Below are 9,529 nucleotides of genomic sequence, written 5' to 3'. Positions count from 1 at the left end.
GTCTTTTTCAAATCTGGTTGATGCATCTTGTCTGTGACCATTGTGGCTATGCACTCAAAGTCAAACAAGAAGGGCAAAGCCCATACGACTCACATGCTTTACACATTTTTCCTTCCAAAATACATGTGACCTTGACCCAAGGTCAAGGTCATCCAAGGTCATGCAACACAAAGCTGTTAATTCAAGACATAGGAAGTATTATAGGAAGGTGCTTATTGGCTCTTTCTACCATGAGATATGCACTTTTAGTGGTTCACTACCTTATTTTGGTCACATTTCATAAGGGTCAAAGTGACCTTGACCTTGATCATATGTGACCAAATGTGTCTCATGATGAAAGCATAACATGTGCCCCACATAATTTTTAAGTTTGAAACAGTTATCTTCCATAGTTCAGGGTCAAGGTCACTTCAAAATATGTATACAATCCAACTTTGAAGAGCTCCTGTGACCTTGACCTTGAAGCAAGGTAAACCAAACTGGTATCAAAAGATGGGGCTTACTTTGCCCTATATATCATATATAGGTGAGGTATTCAATCTCAAAAACTTCAGAGAAAATGGGAAAAATGTGAAAAATAGCTGTTTTTTAGGCAACATTTATGGCCCCTGCGACCTTGACCTTGAAGCAAGGTCAAGATGCTATGTATGTTTTTTGGGGCCTTGTCATCATACACCATCTTGCCAAATTTGGTACTGATAGATTGAATAGTGTCCAAGAAATATCCAACGTTAAAGTTTTCCGGACGGACGGACGGACGTCCGGACGGACGTCCGGACGGACGGACGGACGGACGGACGACTCGGGTGAGTACATAGACTCACTTTTGCTTCGCATGTGAGTCAAAAAGTGTAGAAAGGTGACAAATGAAGATTTTTCCTTCTTTCAAGACAATGTGTGATTTGGCACATTTTGCCTCAGTCTAACCCACTTTGAAGCTGTTGGAGACTGCAGTAGTGTTCCTTACATCAAGGCGAGTGCACAATGGTGCATTTCGAACCCCCCCCCCCCCCTAATGTTCACTTTAATATCAATCAATCAATAGATATTCAGTCACAGTTTAACTAACTCATTCACCCTCATCACTCACTCATCCATCCATCACAACAACACTGTTTGATGCACAAACTGACTGCCTTCCGCACTGGGAAGCCGCTTCGCTTCGCAATAACAACAACAACACTGAAAACTCGCCGGGAAATACCCCCACCACACGTGTCACACGTGTGCTTGTTTCTTCCGACTAATATCAATTTTGGAGAAAAAAAGGACAAAACTGGATGAAAAATTCTACGGCCCCAGCAATCTCATTACTCTGAAAGGGGAACCGGAAGTGGCTGGTCCTCAGGTTTCGAAGTTGACCGATATTCCCACTAAAGTGACCTAGATCCAAAGCCAGCCATCCATTAGAATGTAGGTCCGTGCTCCCGCAGTCCAATGCCGCGAATTGTTATTACAGCCCCTGACTTTTTTATGTACGGAATCCGGTAGTCTTTTTGTTGTTAAATAATTATATTGCCAAACGTTATGACATTTTGGGATAATTGAAAAAGTTTCAATACACATTGGCTGAGCACCTGTGTGCTCAAAGGAAATGTCGCTTGTTTTTATCAAAACTAATTTTCAATGGTCATTCGTGCAAACCGTCACACAAACATGCGTGCCTCTGTGCCTCTGTGAGTATGCGTGTGGCTGCTTTCATAGTTAGGGTGCAAGCGTTTTAATCATTTACCCCACACCAAAAGCCCCCCCACACACACACACACCCCGATACCTGTCAAATTCCCTCAGAATGCATGAACAATTCCGTTACCTCAGATCATCACCAGGAAAAATTCCTCCGCATCCAAAATATCAGGACTTTAGATATCAGATACCGACTTTATGTAATGCGCTTCAAAATCATATTCGCAAAGAGAGAGAGAGAGAGAGAGAGAGAGAGAGAGAGAGAGCTGGACACGAAGAAGGGAAGCTACAATCGCCCCAGGCCATATATACTATTTGTTTCCTGAGCCTGGACCATTGAGACGGTTACCTCATAGATCTGTTCATTCTTCAGTTTGTCGGTGTCAAAAGTCCACACAACCGTTCTTTGTCCCGTTCCCGTACCAACCAAGGGCTGCTGCCACAACAATGGAACGCTGCGCAAACGGCCGTTCATGAGAGTGACTGCTGTAACAGCAAAACTAGTGTGAAACATAAGTAATCAATTTATCCACTTGACTATATTCACAACAGGGACCTATCACTCTGCTTTGCATGTTTTTATGCCTACGGATTTTCAAATACTCTGCAACACATGTAACCCAAATTCAACATGTGCCCGTACAATACCGCTGCTTTTATGAAAACATTGCTTCGGCCATGTTGATTTTAGCGACAAGGTGGCCGCGTTTGAGTTTGAGCGAATTAATGTCCTCCTTGGTGGCGTGAAGGAGGGCTAGTTTGCTGTCAAAGCCCTCTTTAGAAAGTTCCTCCGCCACCGTGCTGGGGAGCTGCGCAGACCATTTGTCGAACCGAAAAGGATCTCCGCTGGATTCCATTCTAAGAGCTTGTGAAGAGCGCTGCTGCGACGCGGGCGCAGGTAAAAAGCCAAGTGAGCGGCCCACTGCTGGTCAGTCAAACATGCCTGACATCAGCTCACAATTTAAGACACAAATGCACCATAAAAGCATGCAGACCGAGGGGTTGTGACTGGTGGTACCCACCAGCCACAGGCACAGTAAAAAGAGAGTTTAAATTATATTTATACTAAATAACACTTTAATCAACCAATTTTCTTGTTGGAATTGTAAATCGCTTTGAGCTGTAAATCATGACTTGCGTTATAGAAAAGTGTTTTCTTTTCTATTTTTCATTGTAAGGTGGATTTCAGCGTTTTAGTACAAGCAGTGGCGAGCAAAGACTCACTCAATTTGTGTGTGCGCTTGAAAGCGCGCGCGTGTTTGTGTGTGTGAGTGTGTGTGTGTGTGTCTGTGTGTGAGAGTAAGTGTGTGTGTATGTGTGTGTATGTGTGTGTGTGTGTGTGTGTGTGTGTGATCAAAAGTTGACGAGGGAGGGGGGGGGGGGTGGTTGGTGGGTTGGGATTGCGCCGGGGCACTAAGGACACTAATTGTTTGTAGTGCGATTCAGGCAAAACTACGGGACAGATGTTTATGTAACCTTGCAAACAAGTGTTCTGACCCCTACCCCTTCACCCGCATTCAAACACTTGGGTCAGTGCTCTTCCAACTGACCTGCTAGGCTCACAAAGGATTTGTATCTTCACCTTTTTTCAGCCAAGATATGGGGTGGGGCGGGAAACATTTTTGAGTAAGAAAAAAGGAAACGCTTTAAAAAAAATTGTTAAAGGCATTGTGAACAGTGAACTTATCTGTATTCAAATGTGGTTTAATTTGTGATGACATTTTGTGTTATAACGTTTTTACCACTAAATTAAAACAGTCTGGTTTTCTTCGCGTTTTCGATGTACACTCTTGATATATAAATACTTACACTCCTCTTACAAACTGTTTGACCCACCCTGGTGTGTGTGTGTGTGTGTGTGTGTGTGTGTGTGTGTGTGTGTGTGTTTGTGATTAGTGGGGTGGGCGGGTGGTGGAGGGGGGTGGTATTGGATCGGGGGGGGGGGGGGGGGGAGGGGTTGGCAGGGGTTATCGGTGCACTAAAGGCACCAAGTGTTTGGGTGTTTGTGTTTGTATTGCGATTCAGAGAAAACTACTATACAGATTTTTATGAAACTCTGCACACTTCTCCCTACCACCTGACCTACTGGGCTCCCAAATGAACGTTTTCATCAATTTTTGTCAGTCAAGATATGGGGGTGGGGGTGGTGCGGGGATAATTGTGGAGTAAGCAATAAGGAAACACGTTATGGTTTTCTTACGTATTGCAACGGTATATAGTGAAGTTAGCTGTGTTCAAATTTGTTTATGATCTGTCGAGCCAATTTTGTGTTACAGCGTTTTTGAGTGATAATTGTTGTGTACGCTCTCGCCAATCCTGGATAATTTTCGGCATGCACATTGATAAGTACCGTATTATAATAAAGTGATACTCTCCATTATTTTAACTACACAAAGTAATGTTTTATTGATCTTTTCTAAAGATAAAAATGTCAGTTACGATGACGTTACGAATTACAGTGTTTTCTGTAAGGTCATATGTGTCCACCCGGTACCCCCCAAAACTGACAAAACTCTTATAAAAAAAATGAATAAGAAAACAACGTTTTTTGTCTGTCTGCAGTTGTGGACATATAGCTTAGAGAAACATGTGCTCAAAATGTGTAATGGATTTCACTTGCGATTTTTTTTCTTGGGTGGAGGAGAGGGGGTGGGGTGGGTGGGGTTGGTGTATGCCCCTTGATCAGTCTCGGGCGCTCTGCGACCTCGATTTACACTATTGAATTCTAAAAACACCCCCCTTACAAACTAACTGATCTACCCTGGTGTATATATATATAATACAAGAGGAATACCCGGCTTTGCCGGGGTGAATCGCGAGACAGAGACAGACAGCGTGGCGGTTCATCACAATCACCTCTGCAGGCGAAGTCCTGTCAAACGGGATTGAGAATTTTAGAGCTTATTTCTTAGCCCTATATTATCTGTTGTGGCTTCTCAAATGCCAGAACATACAGACGGACAAAAGCCGCTAGACCCCATCACAAACAGAACTCTACAATCCACAGGTTTTTGCCCACACACACACACACAAACAAGCCGTATATATATATATATATATATCTATATCTATATCTATAAATATATAGAGATAGGTGAGAGTGTATTTTTCGCGTGGCTATAAATTGATTCGACCTTTTCACTTTGACAGTAAGAACAACTTACGGGTGCAAGGGAAGCGTTCTGGACAGCGCAGTGACATTCTAAAAATAGTTACTCAGAAACGGGAATTTGGGGTGAACGGCGCGAGACAGAGACAGACAGCGTGGCGGTTCACCACAATCACCTTTGAAGGCAAAGTCCTGTCAAACGGGATTGAGAATTTTAGAGCTTATTTCTTAGCCCTATATTATCTGCTGTGGCTTCTCACATGCCAGAACATACAGACAGTCAAAAGCCGCTAGACCACATCACAAACAGAACTCTACAATACACAGGTTTTTGCCCACACACACACACAAACACCCACACACACAGAGAAGCCGTATATATATATGCATATCTGTATCTATAAATATATAGAGATAGGTGAGAGTGTATTTTTCGCGTGGCTATAAATTGATTCGACCTTTTCACTTTGACAGTAAGAACAACTTACGGGTGCAAGGGAAGCGTTGTGGACAGCGCAGTGGACAGCGCAGTGACATTCTAAAAATAGTAATAGTAACTTAGAACTGAACGGGAAAGCCACACGAAGGAAGGGAGATAAACGCCAAACACTGGAGAAGATAAGGAAGAGTTACTTATAATGGTGAAATGAACACAAAAACGAAAATGAGTTCAGCGCTGCGCGCTGAGAGCACGTGTTGAAATATCTCATCGATGATATTGTGTCCGGGGTGTAGCTGAATACGGTGTCCAAATTTGAAAAAGATCCACCGAGAACTTTGGCGTTGTGATGTGGTGTAGCGGCTATGGTGTGTCGGTATGGGGGCCCGGGTAGCTGAGGTGGAACCAAAATAGCTGAGGTGGAACCAAAATCGGTTCCGCGCTGCGCGCTGAGAGCACGTGTTGAAATATCGACCAGGTTGTGTCGTGTCCCGGGTCTACCTGAATATGCCCACCAAATTTGAAGCAGATCCATCGAGAACTTTGGCCGTGCATCGCGCACAGACAGATACACAGACAGATACACAGACAGACAGATACACAGACACACAGACACACAGACACTAGTCGTATATATATATAGATATAGAGAATGGTTTGCTTCTTAGTTGGATTACCATGGGTTGACAACTCTCGCCATCAGTACCACCTGACCACTGATGAGACACAATAGTGTCGAAACACGTGTCTGGTCTAGGTACAAATACAATGGTCCTCCTCAGGACTAGATTACCTTGCGATGCGTCCCCCACAAAGGGACTTAGCTCTGTAAATCTCGGTCCCCCTTGAGGAGGGTCTGATGCTCCCAAAATGTCTGTGAAGGGATACTTATTTCTTTCTCTATCTCTGCTAAGAGATTTTAACAAATCTCGGAAGAAAGTCTCTGCTGACTTTCAATTGTTTCTTTCACAATTTCTGATGTTTTATACGTGTGTGTGTGTGGTGTGCGATTCATAGAAATTTACTGGACAGATCTTCATGAAACTTTGCACACAAATGTTCCGACCCCCAACCCTTCACCTTGATTCAAACTCATGTATCACAAGTCCAGCGCTCTACCAACTGACCTACAGCGCTCCCAAATTATTTCTTTTTATCATTTTTGACAGTCAAGATAATGGGGGTGGGGTTGGTACGGGAATAATTGTGAAGCAGACAATAAGGCAACAACTTATTTTGTTTACAGGTATTGTATATGTATACAGTGAACTTAGCTGTGTTCAAGTTTAGTTATGTTTCTGTCGAGCGAATTTTTTTTAAATACGTTTTTACTACTAAAGGAGTGATAATTCAATGTGTACACCCTCGAGAAACCTCGATCATTTTCTGAAAATGCACGTTGATAAGTACCGTTTTATGATAAAGTTATACTCTCCATTCATTTATATACACAAACTAATGTTTCATTTATCATTTGTAGAGCTAAATATGTCAGTTGGGATCATGTTAAGAATCGCAGTGTTTTTCGCAAAATCGTACTTGACAACCCCCAGTAAAAAAATTATAAAAAAAAAGTTAATACGTCAACCTCTTTTTTTCTTTGCACAGATGTGTCCATATTGCTTAGAGGAACCTGTGCACAAAATGTGTAATGTTTCTTTCACGCGATTTGAACACACAAGTAACCCCTTAAGAATCGCAGTGTTTTTCGCAAAATCGTACTTGACAACCCCCGGTAAAAAAATTCTACAAAAAAATTAATACGTCGACCACCTTTTTTCTTTGCACAGATGTGTCCATATTGCTTAGAGGAACCTGTGCACAAAATGTGTAATGTTTCTTTCACGCGAATTGTTTTAAAATACGTTTTTACTACTAAAGGAGTGATAATTTTATGTGTACGCCCTCGATAAACCTCGATCATTTTCTGAAAATGCACGTTGATAAGTACCGTTTTATGATAAAGTTATACTCTCCATTCATTTATATACACAAACTAATGTCTCATTTATTATTTGTAGAGCTAAATATGTCAGTTGGGATCATGTTAAAAATCGCAGTGTTTTTCGCAAAATCGTACTTGACAACCCCCAGTAACAAAATTCTAAAAAAAAGTTAATACGTCAACCTCTTTTTTTCTTTGCACAGATGTGTCCATATTGCTTAGAGGAACCTGTGCACAAAATGTGTAATGTTTCTTTCACGCGATTTGAACACACAAGTAACCCCTTAAGAATCGCAGTGTTTTTCGCAAAATCGTACTTGACAACCCCCGGTAAAAAAATTCTAAAAAAAAATGAATACGTCGACCACCTTTTTTCTTTGCACAGATGTGTCCATATTGCTTAGAGGAACCTGTGCACAAAATGTGTAATGTTTCTTTCACGCGAATTTTTTTTAAATACGTTTTTACTACTAAAGGAGTGATAATTTTATGTGTACGCCCTCGATAAACCTCGATCATTTTCTGAAAATGCACGTTGATAAGTACCGTTTTATGATAAAGTTATACTCTCCATTCATTTATATACACAAACTAATGTCTCATTTATTATTTGTAGAGCTAAATATGTCAGTTGGGATCATGTTAAAAATCGCAGTGTTTTTCGCAAAATCGTACTTGACAACCCCCAGTAAAAAAATTATAAAAAAAAAGTTAATACGTCGACCCCCTTTTTTCTTTGCACAGATGTGTCCATATTGCTTAAAGGAACCTGTGCACAAAATGTGTAATGTTTCTTTCACGCGATTTGAACACACAAGTAACCCCTTAAGGCAAAGGGAGCCACTAAAATCTAAATTTGTATTTACTTCTACCATAGGCTAATGTTATATACTTATGAAGTGGTAAGGCATATACGATTTCAAAACGGATAACGTTTTCAGTACCGTCACTGTCCGTTACCATGGAAACGACAATCTCCAACTGCCAAAATGGGTTGCTAGGAACACGTTTTTTAGCTTCCCCTTCAATCATAGGAATGTGATTTTTTGCATGTAGGATGTAGGAGTCCATAGTTGTGGAATGACAACAGGGATTTTTTCTAGGATGAATAGTTCTAATAAAATATTGTTTTTAGATGAATTATCATGTTTTTCAGCACAATTTTAGTAAATATGACCCGCCTGAACAGTTATTTATTAATTTAAAGAAAATTCCTGTTGTCATTCCACAGTTTGTCCTCTGATAAGCATGTCCCTTAAGTTTCATTGCATTCTGAACAGATGGATTGAAGAAAAATAGTTTCCTAGAAAGCAGGTCATGCAAAAACGCTGAACAGAGAAACAAGGCCGAGAACATTTCAAAGCTCTTTTATTCACCCCAAATCAATGTTAACATAGTTCAGGTACTTTTCACAGACACCTGGTAACTACAGGCTTACCTAAAACTGCCCAGCAGCATATGCTGCACCCCCTTCTAGTCTGATGAGCTCATCCTGTCTTTTGAGTTTAGCTGTAAGCACAGTGTCGCGTCTCTTGTTTAGCTGATCTTTCTTGAACCTGAGGCTGCCAAGGCTCTTACAATCCCTAACCTTGTTTAATCTTTTCATGTTACAGCCTGTTGTAAAGCCGTAGAACTGTGCAGTGTTGAGAGCAGCCGCTGGTCCAAAATTGAATTCCCTAGCCCCTGTGACGACTGCAAACCGTACGCGATTTTTGCATGCAAATTTGTCCTTGGGGCAGCGAACCCAAACGCTGCTGTGGAGACACTCATTAGAGTTTTGGGTTTTTCCTGACACACATCTCTGAAGCAGTTGATCTTCCGTCAGTCTCTGGTAAACTGGTTCTAGAGGAGGATTCAGCTTCTTGAAGTTGAGAGGTGTATGGACGAGTTTTGCGTGTGGTCCTGGGGGCTTGTTCTGCGCAAGGACGGCCTGGTAGAAGCACCATGACGCGGCACCATGGGGGCACAAGTCATGCTGTGGCTTGTCATCTGTTAAGTAGCCGTGACGCAGAGATGCCATCACTGCCCGTTTCATGTCTGCAACTGTCTTACTCCCCCCCCCCCCCCCCCCTAATTGCCCGATTGTAATATATCGTCAACTTCTTGATTGTATTCAGAGTCAGCTGACCATACCCTCGCCCTCCCAAAGTGATTCCTTTTTTGCGGCAGTCTGTCACCAGGTTGCGAAGCGCTGTCCCAAGACGCTTGGAAACGTGATTGATGTACTCTTCTTTTTTGATGGTTACTTGATCTCCATAAAGCTTTATTTTGGAAAGTTCCTGGAAGGTTTTTGTGTCACCGTCTGACAGGATAACTGTGTATCGCAGATTGTGCTGCGAAACTGACCTGC

The 9,529-nt window shown here is 42.0% G+C and overlaps 1 long non-coding RNA gene across 1 annotated transcript in view; it reads right to left on the bottom strand.

Moving 5' to 3' along the window:
- LOC138948979 (uncharacterized) overlaps positions 1 to 2,849 on the bottom strand; it is a 411,010-nt gene extending 408,161 nt beyond the window's left edge. The window contains exon 1 of the long non-coding RNA XR_011450135.1: positions 2,036 to 2,849. This is a non-coding gene — a long non-coding RNA (uncharacterized lncRNA). The remainder of the gene's footprint in view (positions 1 to 2,035) is intronic.
- Between the last annotated feature and the right edge of the window lie 6,680 nt (positions 2,850 to 9,529).

The sequence above is a fragment of the Littorina saxatilis genome, linkage group LG15, assembly GCF_037325665.1.
Source record: "Littorina saxatilis isolate snail1 linkage group LG15, US_GU_Lsax_2.0, whole genome shotgun sequence".
NCBI classification, from domain to species: Eukaryota; Metazoa; Mollusca; class Gastropoda; order Littorinimorpha; family Littorinidae; genus Littorina; species Littorina saxatilis.
Note: the sequence above shows the minus strand (reverse complement) of the source record. Positions and strands in the feature narration are given on the sequence as shown.